The sequence below is a fragment of the Cupressus sempervirens genome, chromosome 9 (genome assembly GCF_028749045.1).
Source record: "Cupressus sempervirens isolate cs-2001-9-10 chromosome 9, ASM2874904v1, whole genome shotgun sequence".
In the NCBI taxonomy this organism is placed as follows: Eukaryota; Viridiplantae; Streptophyta; class Pinopsida; order Cupressales; family Cupressaceae; genus Cupressus; species Cupressus sempervirens.
The window spans coordinates 197,994,486-198,014,005 of NC_143126.1; the positions used below are offsets into that span (position 1 = coordinate 197,994,486).

The 19,520-nt window shown below is 32.3% G+C and overlaps 1 pseudogene; it reads right to left on the reverse strand.

Annotated features, from left to right (window-relative positions):
• Positions 1-19,520, reverse strand: part of LOC149538164 (glutamate--tRNA ligase, cytoplasmic-like) — an 89,963-nt pseudogene that overhangs the window by 31,676 nt on the left and 38,767 nt on the right.

The window sequence follows — 19,520 nt, forward strand, 5'->3', positions numbered from 1 at the left end:
GTAAAAGCTTTGATGAATTTGATAAGGTTGCTATAGTAGTAGGAAGGATTTTTTGAATGATGAATTATAATAAGAATTGCTGATAATATTTGTTGTAAGGCAAAAAATTAGATCTATAGATTTGTAGTAGACTCTGAACCCCAATGGATTAGGCACTAGTCAAATTGATTCAGCTGGAAGAGAAATATGTCATAAATGGTTTTCAAATGCAAAATTATAATAAATTTTATTTTTATTTTCTAAAGATCTTCAAAGTTGGCCTGTACTTGTTTGCATGGAATGTTTTAGCTTCAGTTAGCCACTATTGCTGAGAACACGTGCATATCTATAGAAGAATTTTGGCTAGATCTATTATATGGGATGTGTTTATCAAATTGTCAAGAATTATGCTTGTATTTGAGGATTTGAGATGAGAATCAGAATGAAACTAAAATAATTCTCATTATAGTGTTTCCCAGTCTTGAATCATCCCTGGGTATACCCACCCTAGTTTTGCAGAGCCTAAAAAGTAGAAAACCACCCTTGGTTTTGTTGAAGTTGGGTCCAAATGGTTTGCACATATAATTGTTAATAGGAATTGGCTAATCCTTAGATTGTGTGAGTGATATCATTTTGGTATTGAGAATTTTGTTGATTCAATAGTTTCAAAACACCAACACACTATAGACTGTTCAATGAGCTCAGTAACCATACAAAATCTAAATAAGTGTTGTCACTAATAACAAAGTTAACTGAATGTCAACACTCACTACATTTGAGCTATCTAACTTTGATAATTAAAAACCTAAAAATATTGAATTTTCTTTCAAAGATGGTATCATTGAGGGAACTTGATGTAAAGAAAAAGAAGAAAATGAAGAAGTATGTGTCTAGTGATAGTGATACAAATGAGGAGGATGTAGAACACCTTGAAGCACTACTGCAAAGAAGATTCCACAAAGGTAAAGGTAAGTTCAAAGGTAAATTACCTATCATTTATTTCAATTGCAATGAGGTTGGTCATATTTCTACTAGATGTCCAAAGAAGAAAAATGACAGAAGTGGTGACAAATACAATAATAAAAGAGATGAAGACAATAAGGATTACAAAGAAAAAGGCAAGAAGTCTTGCTATATTTCTAAAGAGGAAATAAAAGATGAATTTGATGAACCTGATGATGAAGTGGTGTATGTTGCAATGAAAGAAAAATCCAATGAAGATGAGGCAACTGTACTTGTGACTTGTGTGAACAAGAATGACAGATGGATCATTAACAGTGGTGTTCACATCACATGACTAGAGACAAAAGTAAGTTTATTACCCTGAATTGTTATGATGGAAATAGTATAAGATTTGGTAATAATGCACCATGTTTGATAAAAGGAAAAGGTTTGATCAAATTCATAGATAAGATTTTATGTGATAATGCTTAGTATATTGAAGGACTTAACTATAATTTTTTAAGTGTGTCACAACTAAATAATTTTGGATGTAAGGTTGAGTTTGAAAACAAGACTACTAAGATATATGACTCAAATGGGAAAGCTATTGGAAAGGGTGAATCGACTAGGAGTTATCTATTCTATCTTGACATAGAGGATGCTACTTGTGTTCTTGTAAAATTTGATAATGTGTGGCTATGGCACAAGAGGTTATGTCATGTTAATTTTGATAATTTGGTTAGTATCAATAACATGAATAAATTTAGAGGTTATCCTAAGTTGAAGAAGCCTAATAATATAATGTGCAAACAATGTCAGTCAGGCAAAATGACAAAGTCAATTTTTAAGAGTAAAACTTATACCTCTAAAGGAATACTAGAGATTGTTCATACTGACTTGTGTGGGCCAATTGATGTGTAAAGCTACAAAGGAGACAAGTACATAATTTTGTTTGTTGATGATTATTGTGGAATGATGAAAATTATGTTTTTGAAATAGAAATTTGATGCTTTCAAAATGTTTAAGTGGTACTTAGCAAGAGTTGAGAAGGAATCAGATAAAAATTTTAAGTGTTTGAGATCTGACAGAGGAGGAGAATTTACATCAAATGAGTTTGAGATGTTCTATAATGACAAAGAAATCAAAAGAAAAACATCTACCCCTAGAACACCTCCACAAAATGGAATTGTAGAAAGAAGGAATAGATCTATAATGGACTGTGCTAGAACACTCATGATGGAGAAGAATGTTGCTTTGAAATACTAGAGAGAAGTTGTAAGTACAATTGTCAATACCTTGAACCATGTACAAGTCAGAAAAGGTACTCATTCAACATCTTTTGAACTATGGTATGCATACGCACCTAATGTGAAATATTTTAAGGTATTTGGAAGCAAATGTTACATTCTTAAATACTTCAAAAATGGTAAACTTGATGCAAAACATGAATAAGGTATATTCCTAGGCTATTCCAAAAGAAGTAAATCTTATAAGTGTTTGAATTTTAACACTAACAAAGTTGTGGAAAGTGAAAATATGAATTTTGATGAATATACAGAAGTGTATTAGGCTAAACCTATGAAAGAACCAGAAGAATAAAAATCATTTGTATACTTTTATGAAGGTATGCTTGTTAAAGACAATGCTACAAATCAAGCTACAAACCAACATCAAGTTTTAGTGATTGCTGAGTCACACACTATGAATGTTGAGTTGCATTTGGGAACTGAGCTACATTCAAATGCTGAGTTATAGAATGAAATGGAAGCACATTTTGATTCTAAGATTAGTGTACATGAAAAATATGATAAACTACCTAATAGAGATGCACATAGTGATTCTAAAGCTAAAAGACAAAATGAAGAAACTAGAGTTGAATCAAGATTGTCTAAATATATCAAAAGACAATGCTACACAAATTGTAGGAGATAAAGATGCTAGACCATTGACAACAAATAGATTGAGAAATAATACATGTTCACTAACACTAGTACATTTGATCCCATTTTTAGACCAAAATTTTCAACCATATATTAAAATGGGGTCAAATTGGTCAGAATAGGAAAGGAAAAATATCTTTTTTTAAAATCCATGCCCGTGTTGGTTGAAATTTTGACCAACACAGGCTTCATAGTTTTTGTGAAAATGAAAAAGGTCATTTCCTATTTCATTGTTATGCACACTCATTGTTCTATGAACACAAGCTTCATCTTTGGTCTATCGAATGCATAATCTCCCACTTGGGTGGTGAGCATTGCAAATCTGATTCATTTGCACCACTTTGTGGCATTAAATGAACTCTATAGAACTTGTGGCATGCATTGAGGTCTTCTTCCAATCTGAGACATCAAATCAACATCTAAAGAGAAGTGTAGAATCACTTTGCCCGCAACTAGCTAAATGAGAGGCTTTATGCTTTGTGTGCTCTTGTTCCCAAATTCACAAGGTAATATTCTAAATTAGGGTTTTCTTTTCTTTTCTAGTTTCTTTTTCTTCTGTTTCTTGAAGATTTTGTGTGAAGTTCTCTATTTGGTTGTTCTGAAAGGTGGTTCTATTTTTGCTTATGTAGATGGACAAGGCATCAATTGTTGGAGACACCATTAGCTATGTACAAGACTTGTAGAAGTAGGTGAAAGACATTAAAGCAGAGATCTACAATTTGACCATAGGCTACAAAAAAGTTCTCAAGGTGAGAAACTAATGCTTTTTTTTAATAACCCCACCTTGAACAAGGCCTGACCTTATATACACTATCAATAGTGGTGTGCTTCTTTTAAAGTGTTTGGTTCACAAACTGTCATATTCTTTGAAAGGGCTACACATGTACCCATGGCAAGAAATTTCACTGGTAATGAAAGAGGAATAAGCATACTTCAAAGAATTGGTGTTGTCATGTTCTTCTCCATCATATTTCTAGTGAGTGTATATCTTTCTGAGAAAAAGAGGATAAATGCAGAAAAAGCTCACAAATTTCTTCACACTCCCAAGGCCACAATACCCCTCAATGTTTTTGGGTTATGCCCATAGTTCATATTCCTTGGAATAGAAAATGTGTTCACACTAGTGGGATTGCAAGAGTATTTCTATGACCAATTGCTTGATAGCATGAGAAGCTTGGGGATTGCCTTTTATCTTAGTGTTGTTAGCATTGCAAGTTTCATCAGTAGTCTTCTTATCACCATTACAGATACGACTAGTGAAAAAGGATGTCACAATGGTTGATTTGTGAACAACATTAGTATATGTCATTTAGATTATTTCTATTGGCTCTTGGATTCTCTTAGTGCTCTCAACCTATGCCTCTATATCTACATTGTAAGAAAATACACATACAAGAAGGTCAAAGCAATGGAGGAAAATAGTCTTCATCATGCTGTTGCTCACACAACCAAAAACCTAGTGCACATCATTGATATCCATGAAATGTATTTGTAGATTTTCATTTATTCTAGTTAAATGTAGGTTAAGGGTTTAGTTTGATTAAGAAGAACTTTTTGTGGTAGACACAAGGTTACAAGGCTCTCAAAATCAATATGTTATGGAAGGATGTGTCACACCAATATTAGAATCAACAGTTCAATTCTAGTCAAATGTAGTAGAATATGAAGTATGCATGATATTAATGTAGTCCTTTATTGACTTCTATGACTTATGTTAGTCCAACTAAAAGTAATGGTAAACCAATCACTTGATTTGGCTTGTGTTGGAAATTTGATTCATTTATAAATGCCACAAGTGCATTGTAATCAAACATTTTCAACTTAGAAAAGGACTAAAAGAATTCCAAGTCATTGAACTCTTTTCAGGTATCTTTCATTCTCATCCCTATAATGGGTATGTGAACAAAATCAAACTTCTTCAACTCATGTCAATGTCTAAAGGCCTTAACACCACCAAATTCTCTCAAGGTTCAATCTCAACATCTTCCTTTTACAAGAACACAAATAAGATACAATCTCAACATCCCCCACTTATTGTCAAGGAACAATGGGCATATGTATTTTCAAATTCCTTTTAGGGTATATCTCAATCTTGTCTTTGTTGGGTGATGCGACGCGCTCCCCTGCCCACAGGTGGTTAATTATGTGGTGTTCCATGTTCACTACAGTCATGGCTTTTGGTGCAACAGAAAATGGGCCCTACAATTGGTATCAGAGCCTGGTTTTGGCTTGGTCATGGGTTCAAATCTCCTCGGTGCCTTCCCGACCCGCGTAAGCACCTGGTATGCATGTCGAGGGGGAGATTGTTGGGTGATTCGATGTGCTCCCCTGCCCATAGGTGGTTAATTATGTGGTGTTCCATGTTCACTAACAGTCATGGCTTTTGGTACAACGACAAATGGGCCCTACAGTCTTTTTAGAAAATAAAAGAATAATCAAACTTCTTTGGCTTAGTGTGAGGAACTTATGGTCTCTAAGCCACTAAAGATCATACCCTGTTCCTCTAATGGTTGCATGAATAACCAAACTTCTTTGAATTAGGTCCAATAAATGAAGGGTGTCCATACCACTAATTTTCTTAGAGGTATAATCTTGACCATTGCACAAATAATCAATTCTTTTTAGATGATCGGAACATCATCTCTCTAACAAGTTCTTGAATAATTATACTAATACACAATCCTAGCCCCATTTCTTTATCAATTGATGGATAATCAAATGTCTACCTCATCTCAACTTTTCCCTTTTATAAGTAAACAAATAATCAAAACCCCTTACACCTAATATGAAGGACTAAGGGGTATTCATGCAACAAAATTTATTTTAAACATTGTCTTGATCTAAACATTTCTATGACATTGCCTTCAACTCTTTTATAGGGCCAAAAATAACCAACCCTCTTCAATATTTTGTCAAGGATATAATAGCTTCCATTTTGGGCCATGTCTAATTCATTTTTAAAAAAAAATTAAATAATTGGTCTTCTTCAACTTATTATCAAGGATTGATAGGCCTTTGGACTGCACATTCTTTCAAGGTGCAATTTCAACCCCATCCACTTAATAATAATCAAAATTCATTGGTTAGTGTAAGGGTTGATTAAGTCTATAATATTAATTTTAGTAAGGGTATGATCTAAATTGTGTCCTTTCACTACACAACATCACTACATTCCAAGAAAATCTTAAGATGCAATATCAACTTCATCCATTTAATAAATACCCAAATAATAAAACTCATTTGATTTAGTATTGAGGCTTGATTGTATCCATATCATTAATCTTAGTTAGGGTATGATGTAAACCTCATCTTTTCATTGTAAGAGTCAATACACCCCAAATAAATCATAAGATACAATTGGAGAATTAGAATGTGATTGAAATCTCAAAGTCTGGAAGTTATTGGAGCATGACACAGACTGAAAAGGATCGCTTTATGGTATTGAATTTCTATCAAACAATATAGGTATAATGCTTAGTGATATTTTTTTGAAGATAAAAGAATAGAAAGGAATGCTAAAACATTGTTCCAGTAAGTTAATTTTAGTCTAAAAGAATTTTTAGGCTCTATGTACACAATTAGTTTGCAAGGCAATGATATATTTATCAATTTATACTGTTCATAAATATAGATTGTGAATTATTAGTTTTGAATGAAAATCGGTACAGAAATATATCAATGAAATTCAAATTTGTGATTGTAAATTAATTCTCTAGTGAAGTTTTGAATTGTGGTTCATTTTGGTTGAAATAATACATAGATTAACATAGTTGTTGCTCTGAGAAGGGGATTGTTGTTCCTAAGGGTTGAATCCCTTAAAATTGTAAGTGAAGCTCATTGAGATGGCTAGATTAGGATAGTAGATGCTAGCAGCCTTTGTGTTTGTGCTTTTTCCCAAGTTGGGTTTCCACATTATATTTTGTGCAATGAGATATTTTTAAAAAATAGTTATAATAGCAAAACTAAATTGGTATAAGTTGGTATAAGTTTTCAAGCACAATCCTAATCCCCCACCCCTTATGATTGTTATTGTGTTCTACAAGTTTAAATCATCCCGATCATTTACTAACACCAAATGATAGTTATGAGAGCTCCCCTACTAGTGTGTATGTGACACAGAGCCAAATTGGACATATTTGTTCGAATAGACTATTGAAAGCTATATCAACATCTTGTAATGAGAGTCATATTTGAACATCAATATAAAATACCAACACAATGTATAGAAACATATGTAAATTCATCAAATATTGACCATAAAGGCTTTGAGTCAATGAAAAATATACCTTCTTTTTAGTAATCAAATGGTCAACTTCAACAAGTGACAAGTTGACAAGCTCTTAAATCTCTAGTAGCCAAGTCAACTTTAGCTTTGTTGTTTTGACTGACCCTTCAAGATGGAGCATGACATGAAGCTTTACAAAGAAAACCCTTTGAGTCCTTCTCAACATTTTTTATTATGGCATTGCCCCAATCCATCAATGTTACCTCTTCACCTTCTGAGACAAGAGTAGCATTAGCACTCTCCAACCAAATGTGTTTTGTGTAAGTAGTTGCTTTCTTGGTAGCACCTTCATATTTTTTGTGCCTAGCTAGAATTCTGACAAAAAGTTCTTTAGGCCCACTTGTTAAGCATAGAAGAACACAATTTTCAAAAAGAGTAGTGTGTCTAGGATAGACAGGGTCAATGATTTTTTTATTCATTGTCCAAAGTTTGTCCCACTCCATTAGATTTAGATTTTTTGATGCTCCCTAAAACAAAAGAGCCAAAGAAAACTCAAATTTATAATTTTAATTGGTATAGGTTACAAGAATTTGTATGGAAATCTATAGAAAATTAAGTGAAAAAATATGTTCCAAAGATAAAGTACAACATTTAAACTTACTTGTGACAAAATAAATTGCTTTAAGGCCTCTACTGTCAACCCCCTCTGCAATGTTCCTTTCACTTTTGGGAAGTGAGGATCATCCCAACCCTACACTTTTCCATTATCTACAAACCACTGTAGTTTTTTCTTACTCAAGAGAGTATAAACAAAATTCAAATGACTAAAATCCCACACATGTACTTCCTACAAACCCATGTCTTCTATGATCCTGTAATATTGTTCATTATGATCATGGTACTCACTTGACCGGAGAGCATGTGTCACACCTTCAATGCTATCCACATATGGGCATGCAAAATCATATGTTGGACATATCTTGTATTTAGATGCAACACGATGATGGGGGATAGGATTGCATCTACAATAAAGAGGATCCCACAATGTTTTGTTAACATCTTGCATATCCAACTTACCTCTTAGAAAACATTGCATCCCCCTCTTAGTAGCAGCAATCATTTCTTTCCACAAACTCATATTTTTCTCCACAGATTTATTCCTATTGATGGACTCAATTCCATCCATTCTCTCTTTTTACATCTACTCATTAGGTGTGTCATCCACATATGCCTTCCCCTCAGATATCAATTTCTCAACCATCTCTACTAACTACAAAAAATAATCTAAAGTGTATGTAGGTCCTTCTCCTTTAATGCCTAGTGTATCAAGGTCATTCAATATGTTCTCTACAAACTCATTGCTTTCTTTAGTAGGGTTGTGTCATCAAATTGTATAATCAAGTGCCCTTTATACCTCTGAGAAAAGTATTGGTTTTAAAAAGTAGCTTTTACATGTCCAATATGAAGATATCCACTCAGCTTAGGAGGAAACTGAGTACGAGCTTTCCTAATTTTTGCATTTGGTAGATCAATGTCAAAAGAACCTTCCTCATTTTCTTTCTCATTGCTTTCACTTTTGATACCATTAGGCTCACTTTCTTTTAGACTTACTGGCTTTGTCTTACCAATTCCTCTTCTACCAACATATTTATCAGCTACTTGATTGAGTATTGGATACTCTGACAATATTGAGTTAAACCATCTAGCTAAACTTTGATACTTCTTTGATTTGTGGATACCTTCCAATCTTTGCCCCATCCCTGGACCAAAAAAAAGAAAAGTTATATGAAAATTAGAAAACAAGATTTTAAGAATATATAGGCTACTTTTTTTGAAGATAACAAATAATAGGCTAAAACATGATTTAATTGGTATTGACTATAGGAAAAGAGGATCAATTAAAAAAAATCCTTAACAATAAATAAAATCAACTATACCTACAAGACCAGACCAAACTGCTATATTAGCTTCAGATAGATTATATCCAACTAGGATTGTGCAAAATGAGAGATAGCTATCTACATTAGCACATGCTTTTTCAAAGTCATTTCTAGAGGAAAAGATGGGGGCATATTCCAACCATTCATCAATCTACAAATTTACAATTTTTTAATAAGATCCATTTCCAAAATTATATAGATCTTTTACTTCCACAAATCATGACCAGAATAAAAAATAATGAGCTATCTATACATGCTGAAATAATACACAAACAATTCATTTAAAATAATTAAAATATAAGGGATAGAAATACAAACCAGTTATGATAGGTATGCCACTAAAACATTCATGTATAATATCTTCAAACTAGTGATGATAGGTACGTCACTACATATCTATTTTCTATTTTCTAGTGATTGAACCTTTATAGGATCAAGTTGTAACAAGGAACTATATGTAGACTGGGTTCGTGATCAATGTGAAGCGTAGTGGCAATGAATACCATTCTTAAAATTCTTAATTATATATGTGATATGCTTGCTGACGGGTATTAATTTGTGTGCTTGGGTACATAGCAAATGAACACTCTATATACTTGTGTGATCATAGGATCTTTCATATGTTCTGATTGCAATGGGTGATTAAGAAGTTTGTAGATCATGAATCATGTTCAACCTATGAAGTATGCATCTATCGACTACAATCAATGATATGATTTCAATCATTAGATGATGGAAAAGCCTATAGATGTGAATGTCATGTCTTTCTTGAGTTTTGATAGCCACTAAAGATAGAGTTGACAATTGATTATAGAGTGCACAATATCACATGATAGTTATCTTCACAGATATAGGGACTAGAAAGGATCTCTCTAGACTAATAAACACCCATTTTTCATGAATGAAAAATAATTCCCCTATTGTCTTTGTCAATTATATACTACTCCATTTCATAAAATGATCCTTGTTCATTGACTATAAGGCAATTTATATGCTAATGGGATGAGCCACTGATTGGATTATTGTTTCTTATTGTATCCATAGCTCAGTTGGCTATACTGTATTCTTCTGACCCATCAATTGTTAGATTCCTCAATAAATTGTCATTGTTTCTTCTTTTAAAAATTTTACCTTCCCCCCCACCACCCCCTCTTGTTTGATGACTTCTTTTGTATATGTGTGTGAAGGGATAAGGAAGTTGAGCCTTTCTTATCTATTATTTACTGATTCAGTTTAATAAATATTTAATATTGGTATTTTGTAATGACTAGCACATGCACCTATAAGGTACAACAATGACACTGATAGTTAGATATGTTGTGTAGTATCTATTGCTCAAGTTAGATATCTTTGTATCTCTCTTGTACATTAATCTTATTGTCTATAGATTTTTGAGGATACATAGGATTAAGGAGTAAGTTCAACTTTTTATTTCTTGTATTGATACCTGTAATCATATTGGATTTAAATTTTGGTAGGGTAGGAATGATATCTTTGTATCTCTCTTACATTAATCTTATTGCCCATAGATTTTTTAGGATACATAGGATTAAGGAGTAAGCTCAACTTTTTATTTCTTGTATTGATGCCTGTAATCATATTGGATTTAATTTGTGGTGTTAAATTAATATGATATATCTATTTAAGCAGTTATCATGTTGTGAATCTCCCAATATGCTTCTATGCAAAAAAAAATAATCTTTGTATTTCAAAGTTATGATAGCCTATAATTAGCTTCAGAGATGAATTTCATAAGTGTTCTAGAATGGGACATTAGAAAAAAATCGATAGCAATGATTGATAGAAGTGAGGAGGTCATAGATTCTTGATGTTAAATGTTTGCTTGAAAAACATCAACTTGATTTTTTGATCATGATCTGAACATCAAAGAAATAATTTTGTTTCATTTATGACTAACTTGAAATTCTCAATCATTGACATCAAGTAATTAAGATATTTTTTTTTGAGTCTCAATAGACTTTTTTTATATTGATCAAATTTGATAACCAAGTGATAACATTAGGCAATTAAACTATTTTATTGTGTGTCCTCCAAGGCACCATCTTCGACTCACCCAATATGTTTCATGGTTTCCAGGGCTTAATCTCTACCATTTTTATATCTGTACTATCCATTTTAAGCACCCAAAAACAAACTAAGAGTTGGGTAAAGGAGTTTAACAACACATAAAAAACTAGTAGAGTTATACCATTACCACACTTTGTTCATGAATTCTGTCAAAAAATTCACATGGTTTGTTTATGCTTCCATTTTTCAAACATGTCTACCATGGGAATTGTGACTAAAACATCTGACAAAAATTATTTATTCTTTAATGCATGTCCATAGCTTATTCCAAAGCTCTTGTTTTGGCATAGGCATCAATAATGCTAGAAAAGGTTGTGTCATTTAGCTTTATACCTACCAATTGTATTTGCTTGAATATAAAAACACAGTTTTCTTGGAAAATTGAGTAGCTTTCTTTCTTAGTTTCAATGGTGTGAGCTCTTTCTTTGCCTCTTGGTCTATGGACTACAGAACTTTGAGCTCAATGGGCAGCCCATGGCAATCCCAACTAGGCACATAGTGCACCTTATACCTCTCAAGCAACATATATCTATTGATAAAATCTTTTAGTATCTTGTTCAAGGCATGCCTAATATGAAAATCTCCCAGCACAGATCCTACTCATGATTATGAAGGCACATATCCTACACATGACAAAGGCCCTAATGTGTATCACAGTGATAGAGGTACATATTCAATTTTTATTGAAAATTAATTATGTAATTATTAATAAAATTTGGCATCTTAAATTGCAATTGGTGTATTCTTTATGTGATACTATCAAGTAAAGAAAAATACCTATAATGTTCTTTAGATTAATGAAATACTTATAACATTAAAAAAAATGTTTAGAATTAAACCCATTTAGTTCTTATTACAGGGGTGCATCAGCCTTATGCTAGAAAAAAGAAGAGGAAGCCTCATGTTATAATATTAGAACCACAAGAGCCATAGGAGAATGCCGAAGATAGTCATGATGTGCCTATTTGCCTTCATAATCATGAGTAGGATTTGTGCTGTGAGTAAAAGGATGTAGTGAAATGTCATGCACATTGTCATCATTTTTTGAAATTAACATCAAATAGATTATTTCTCATGAAGTTCTCAATTTTAGTTATTATTGATTAGGCTATTTGCCTTTGTGTGAACAAATGTACCAAAATATTTTACATTTCTTTGGCCACTAGAATCTGTGTCATGGTGGGCAATCACTACTTTATCGCTTTTCTTGAAGCCAATTTGTTTGTCCTCTTCTATGGGTGCTAGATTAAATTTATATATTATAGAGAAAAACAACAATTTACTATTCTCCTTAGCATAAATTATTGTTTGTCCTCTAGAATAATATGTGTGTGTGTGTGTGTGTGTGTGTGTGTGTGTGTGTGTGTGTGTGTGTGTGTGTGTGTGTGTGTAGAGATTTATATATGTATATACATATGTATATATATGTATATAAATATGTATATATATGTATATACATATGTATATATATATGTATATATATATATACATATGTATATATATATGTATATACATATATATATATATACATATATATTTATATATACATATATATTTATATATACATATGTATATATATATATATTTGTATATACATATATATATTATATACATATGTATATGTATATGTATATGTATATGTATATATATACATATGTATATACATATATATACATATATATATATATATATACACACACATATATATATATATACATATATATACATATATATATGTATACATATGTATACATATATATGTATATATGTATATATGTATATATATACATATATACATATAAATAGTTTTGTGGATTCCTATTTTGAGAACAGATGACTTGTTAGATATTTGTTTTAGGGGGGTAATACCTATTAACCCCTTACCCCAATTCTTTTTATTGCCATGGAATATTGTTTTTTATTATAGGTTATTCAAGGATTGCAACATTTACCTCCAGTGTCCACGATTTCTTTAACTAGACCAAAGATCTCCTAAAAAAATTGTCGCTCCAATTTCCTCCAACATTAATATTTGTAACCCTCTCAGCCAATGTTATTTATAATCCCCAATATGTTGGGAAGGAAATCTGGCTGAGACAGATTTTGATCCAACCTTGTATTTTTTTTTTGGAGGTTCTTCAATCAGAAATCCTCCCCTTGTATAAAAGGAGGTATCCCTTCTTAAAGACCCTTATATAAGGCATCTATAATGTATATAGGACTCTAGTCCCAGGCTATAGCAAGGGTTTTCTTTGCCCCGTGGCCTGTAGTTGAACAGGGAAATTTTTTTATAAAATCTTCTGATAATATAATATAAAATCTTGATTACTATTGTGTATTAATGAATTTTATATCATATTAATAAATGTTATGTGATTGTATTGATTGAATGTTATAGTTCATAAATGGATGAATGAAATGAATAAAATATGTAATTAGATGTTAATGGGGAATTTAGATTGATGTTAGGGGGAGAGGGGTGAGGCCAAATGAGTTTCTACCTTCATGTGGTTGGCCTTGTTAAGTAGAGAATATTATAGTATTCTTGAAACCAAGTGAAGCTCAAACTAACATACCAGTGAATCACAAAACCCAAGTCCATCTACCTCTCATCTTCTCATCCCAATAAGTCATCTTTTTTGCCACTTTTATTTGGAAGGGTCTAAAGCTTAATCAATTCATGATCTACATATCCTAAAATCATAACACTCCAAAGAAAAGAATGATGTGCTTGAATAATGTAGACTATTTCTTTCACCCACTTTATTTGGATGCCAATTGCTTGCATCACCAAGTTGAGGTAATGTAACTTGTAAGCTGCCAAAAATATGTGCTCATATCTTGCCTCAACTGATGTAGAGTCTATAGCCTTAATCCACCAAAATCTTCTTAAGTGCCTAGTAGTACCCACCCCACTACAAGATGCCAAGCGAGGTTTCCAACCTTTACCCAATGCTGACCTTTATCTCTCCAAGTGGACTCCACTTCTCTAAGGTCTTACCCCCTTTCTAGGGCTATTAGCAAACTTGGGTCAAATTAAGGCTTTAGGGACAGTAGCCCTCAATTAGGCCAAATATGGAAAATTAGGAAAAATGCTTTCAAGGCTTCAAAAAAAAGATTGGTATTGTCATTCCTAGTCCTATATACCTTAGTTTTTATTAAATAAAAATATAAGAAATCCACCACTTAACCTTTGATTCAAATATGACCCCATTTTCCAACAAGATTATCTAATATGAATCCTAAAATCTCCTCCCATGATAGTGGTTGGCTTTGACATGATTTGTACTAAGTTCATTTTTGTGTATATAGGTTGGAATGGAGCATTGGGCTCACTAGGCTCACCAAAAATTCTAGCATGGTGCTCTCTGAAATATCTACGAGGTATGAAATTAATGCTATTGTAGTTTGAGCTAAAGTGGACTCATATTTTTCTATTATGTATGACACTGGTAAATAGAGTAGAAAGTGATAATATCTTACAAGATGGATCGAAAATGTTTAAAATGTTTGGTAGACTATAGAGACCATATAGAATCTTCTTTGTAACTTACTATACTTTTGTTTCCAATTTAAATCTATATGCAGCATAATATGATCCATGAAGCAACATCATTTTTCTTGGATATTTTAAAACCTAATTTACCAAAACATGCGCATCTTCAAACTAAGGCAAGTTGTTAATATGATCATGAATCAACTAGATTTTAAACCTAGTTTAAAAGTACACTAATGTGAAAAGTATGGAAAGAGTGAAAATGTAACTATTTATACATTGTTGATTGTATAAATTATTGTGGTTTTGTCTTTTCTATTTTATTTTCCTTGCAGCTTCTAGAGATTAATTTGGTCACTTTCCCTAATGTTGCCGATGCTATCTTGGTTGATGAAATTTTTAGTCGCTATGACCATCCTTGTATAGAATAGTTGTGTGAGAAAGCTAGTTTATATATGAGCGCACTTCAGGTACGTGATTCATTGGGAGTACACTTGAGATTTAATATAGATTGAATAGTTTGTATGAAATAGTGTCTATATGAATTTTTGTGGAAATCATTTTTAGGTTTACTCCATTTTTCCTTATGTCAAATGGTTTCTTAGGAAATATTTATGCATCACTTATATTGTAAGTTTGGTTATAACACTATACAGAGTTGTCTGATATCAAACATGTCATTGTCAACACCCATGCTATTGAGCCACGGGTTTGTAAAACATCTTGTGCTCTTGAATTTGAATAGAAACTATCAATTCCCTTTTTAGGCCCTTTTTGAGTTCTTTGGGACCGTTTATACAGAGTGGCCATTGGAGTGCATGAAAGATCTCCTCCTTGGTAAAGTAGTGGATAGTGGCTCCAGTGACCACGTTTTCATCTATTATTCTAACCATGGAGGACCTAAAGTACTTGGTGAGTAACTATATTTGGTTAAAATTCTAATTACTATCTTTAATTGTCTTTATATTTGTTTAAAATTCTAATTATTGTCTTTAATTATGGTAGAAGAAGACATAACCAGATGGAGGAAGGCTTGTGAGCTAGAAGTAGAAGCTAGAAAAGCTATCATGGAGGTATTCAATTTTTCTTATATTGTTGTGCTTGTCAGCATTCATAGTGGACATATGTTGTCTTTCCTTACATTTCATGTTGTAGATCCCTAGGCAATTGTTTGGATTGTCAATATGGGCAAACACATAAATGGGCAAACATGCATTCATGAAAATGGGATGAATAAAGAATGTTTTAAAATGACACTTGTAGATCACCTCGAACTCTATGACTTCTACAAGTGATAAATTTTACTGTTAATCAGTATTATATCAATGTTTCAAATTGACTACATATTGAATTAAGCTTGATAAACAACAAGTTGATGCAAAAACAAAAAACTAAAGCAAAATTAGAAATCCTAATCAAGGTCCTTAGATATGATACTCTCCCATGAGTACTTGGTACTTGGGGTACTTGTACCTAGTACTTGTGTATGGATACTTGGGTACTTGTACTCTTTAAGTTCTATGAGTGGTAGATTTTTCTATTAATCAGTATTGTATCAAAGTTTCAAACTAATTACTTGATTTTATTTGAAAATGAAATTACATGAAACCATAAAAAATCTATTCAAAAACACTATTAATTACACCCTAAGAACATTGTAACCCTTGTCACATTTGAGCAACACAATTTGTGGCACCAATCTTTTTGGTATTGACTTCCTGTCAGCACTAAGTTATAGCACAATTGCAACCCCTTGCCCCAAATTGTACAACATTGCCATGGAATTCATATATTCATTTAGTATATTTGCTAACACTGATTATGGTTTTTGTTTTCTTGGTTTGTGAGGTTTTGATGTATAAAGCTAGGTGGGATTTGATGAGAAATAGATGGGATTTTTCCAAGCTAGGTAAGAATATAAAGTCATGAATGACTAGGCATTGAATAGTGTAGTTCATTGCTATACATGGATTTCATGTGCTTTTCCTAATCACAGGCTCTTTTATCTCCCCTTTTTGCATACACACAAATCAATGATAAAGAGAAACGAGGGAGCTATACAATGGAAGCTTTTTTTGAGTTGGGAGAATGAAATGAGAATTAAAAGTCATTAAATTTTGATTGATTGTGTTATAACTTATGCTACCACTTAGTTTTCCCCTTCATTCATTCATTTATGATTGAAGAGTGGATATATATATTTTCTTTTGGTGTGCCCTTGTGATCTATGTTTTATAGTGATCTTTTTTAGTGGAGAAGGAAGAAAGGGAAAAGGAAAAGGAAGGGTCTTGTATACACTATGTAGTAGAAGTGGCTTACATACAATACTTTAGTTGGTAGTAGGAGTAGTAGGAGGCTAGGTCAGTTAGTAGTAGTGGTGGTAGTAGTAGCAGTACTAACTATACCATGCAGACATATTCAACAAATCAATATGCATAGCCTACAATATTGGCTTGCCATTAGATGACATTTCATGGAGGTAGTCAATAAAATAGTTCAAATTCCTTACCTATGATTCCACATTTTGCATGCATGTCTACTAGGGCAGTTGCAACTTAAACAAAACTATTCTCTCAATATATCTATTTTGTGCATATCTAGCAACCATGACTTTTGATGACCACATTACATTCAAGCATCCTATCAAATAGTTCACATGACTTATCTATGCTTCCATTTTGTAAGCATATACACTCACATATAGACTAAACAAAGACATGCAATCAGACTGAGGCCAAAATGGAGATACAAAAGTATTTAATTTTAATCCTTAAAATTACACACACACACACACACACATTCATTTTGACATGTATGTGAATTTCTTTGTAAGGGAAACTAAAACACTTGCATAAAATAGAATATCTAGGTTAATGAAATACGTAAAGCATAATAGAAAAATATCTATGGTAATAAAAAAAATGAAGCATTTAATAAACAACTAACTTATATATATCAAAAAAATTTAATGTAATAATTTTTTTTATTGTAGCTTATGTCATCTAGATTATATTTGAAATGCATATTAGCTTTTAATTGCATCATGCTATGTGGTATTAGTTAGGCATGGCATTGCTAGCTTATTGAGATCTGTTGAGATTCATGTTCTTGTATCATTTTTTTCTCAATTTTGTTGAAATGTCAAAACAAAATAGATGTCTAGTGTTCTATTATCTATAAGACTAGAACATATATACCTCTTCTTCTCTTGAGTTAGTTTCTCTACAAGAAGGGACTGCCTCATTTGAATTCTCCATTTAATGGTTTCTCTAGAAGGAAGATTTGTTTGGACACTGTCAAAGTGAGTCTAACACCTTAATCATATTTTGCAGGTTACCTCATGAAGAAACCTTTCTCACTGATGTAATGAGCTATTCACTTTGTGGGATGAGTCATACTCTATTTTCATAGCTTCTTTTACCTTCTGAAGATAATTGTCCGAGGTGCCTTTATCTATCAAAAGAAAGTGGTTCATGTATTGTATTGAAGTACATTGATTTTTTTTTCACATAAATTTACTATATTCTTGTGTACTCTGGACCAGTAGATGGATTTCTCTTACTTTTCATGATGTTATAGCTGCATTTTGCATCCCTAGCTCTAGTGTTGCCATTACTAGGATTTTGATAGTTGCACCTTTAAATAGAAATGCAAAGCTTGATCTTTGTATTGTCTTGTTTTAGGTTTAAGCTCTGTATGACTAGTTTGGGGTATGGGTTTAGATTTACATTGCATTTTTCCTCATTCATCATTTCACACAAGATCAATGAGGCTAGTGATGACAAGGAGTGTGAGCATTGTAACAATGCAAAATGTGAGTAGTATATTTGTAAATCATGTTTTGTTGTGTTTCATTGTGCACTATTTTAACATAAGCCCTTTCTTGTTAAATAGTTGTTAACTGTCCATTGTGTTTAGCAATGTCATTGGAGGAATTTTGCACTTGAAGTTAAACATTTCTTCTATGTCATCTTAAAATAGGCTCATTGTTTAGGATTTTAATTTTTAAATATTAATGCATAGACTTTTTGGGGGTTCTTATGAGGGTTTATTTTCTGATCAATTTTGAGATATTTCCCCCCCGAAGCTAATGCTAAATTTCAAACTTGTATATAAGATTTGTTTCAAGTTTAGATTGATCTAGTTTTTTTTTTCCCAGCATAGAAATAGCCATAATTCAAATGTATGGCTAGCACAGTGCTCCTGAGTTAGGTATGGATTTCTTTTGTGAATCCTTACTTAGGCTATGAAGTTTGACAATATCTAAACAAATTCATTTCCTTTACTATTAATAATTCACATGATGCATTTATTCTATTTATTTTGATTTTCTCAATATAGTTTATGACTATAATCAGAGTGAATTCTACATATAGTTTATGACATTTCTTTGAGGCATTCCATAAAATAGTTCACATGCCTTGCATATGATTTGACATTTTACATGCATCCTCCACTCTCTCATTCGGCTGATGGATTACAAAGAGTGATCTGAAATGACGATGATAAAAAACACACAATCAAATCCAAAATGAACTTGCATTACAATATCAAATTTCCACAATCCATTTGTAATGCAAGTTCATTTTGGATTTGATTGTGTGTTTTTTTTAGCATCATCATTTTAGACCACTCTTTGTAATCCATCAGTCAGATGAGAGAGTGTAGGATGCATGCAAAATGTCAAATCATAGGCAAGGCATGTCAACTATTTTATGGAATGCGTCAAAAAAAAATTGACCAAGCATTAGTCAAAATTTTGGCATTGCTTAGCTGTTTTCCACCAATTTTGACCAATGCTTGGTAGTTGAAATTTTGACCATTGCTTGGTAGTTTTCCACCAAGAATTGGTTGAAATTTTGACCAATGCTATGCAATTTTCTACCAAAATGGGTCAAAATTTTGACCAA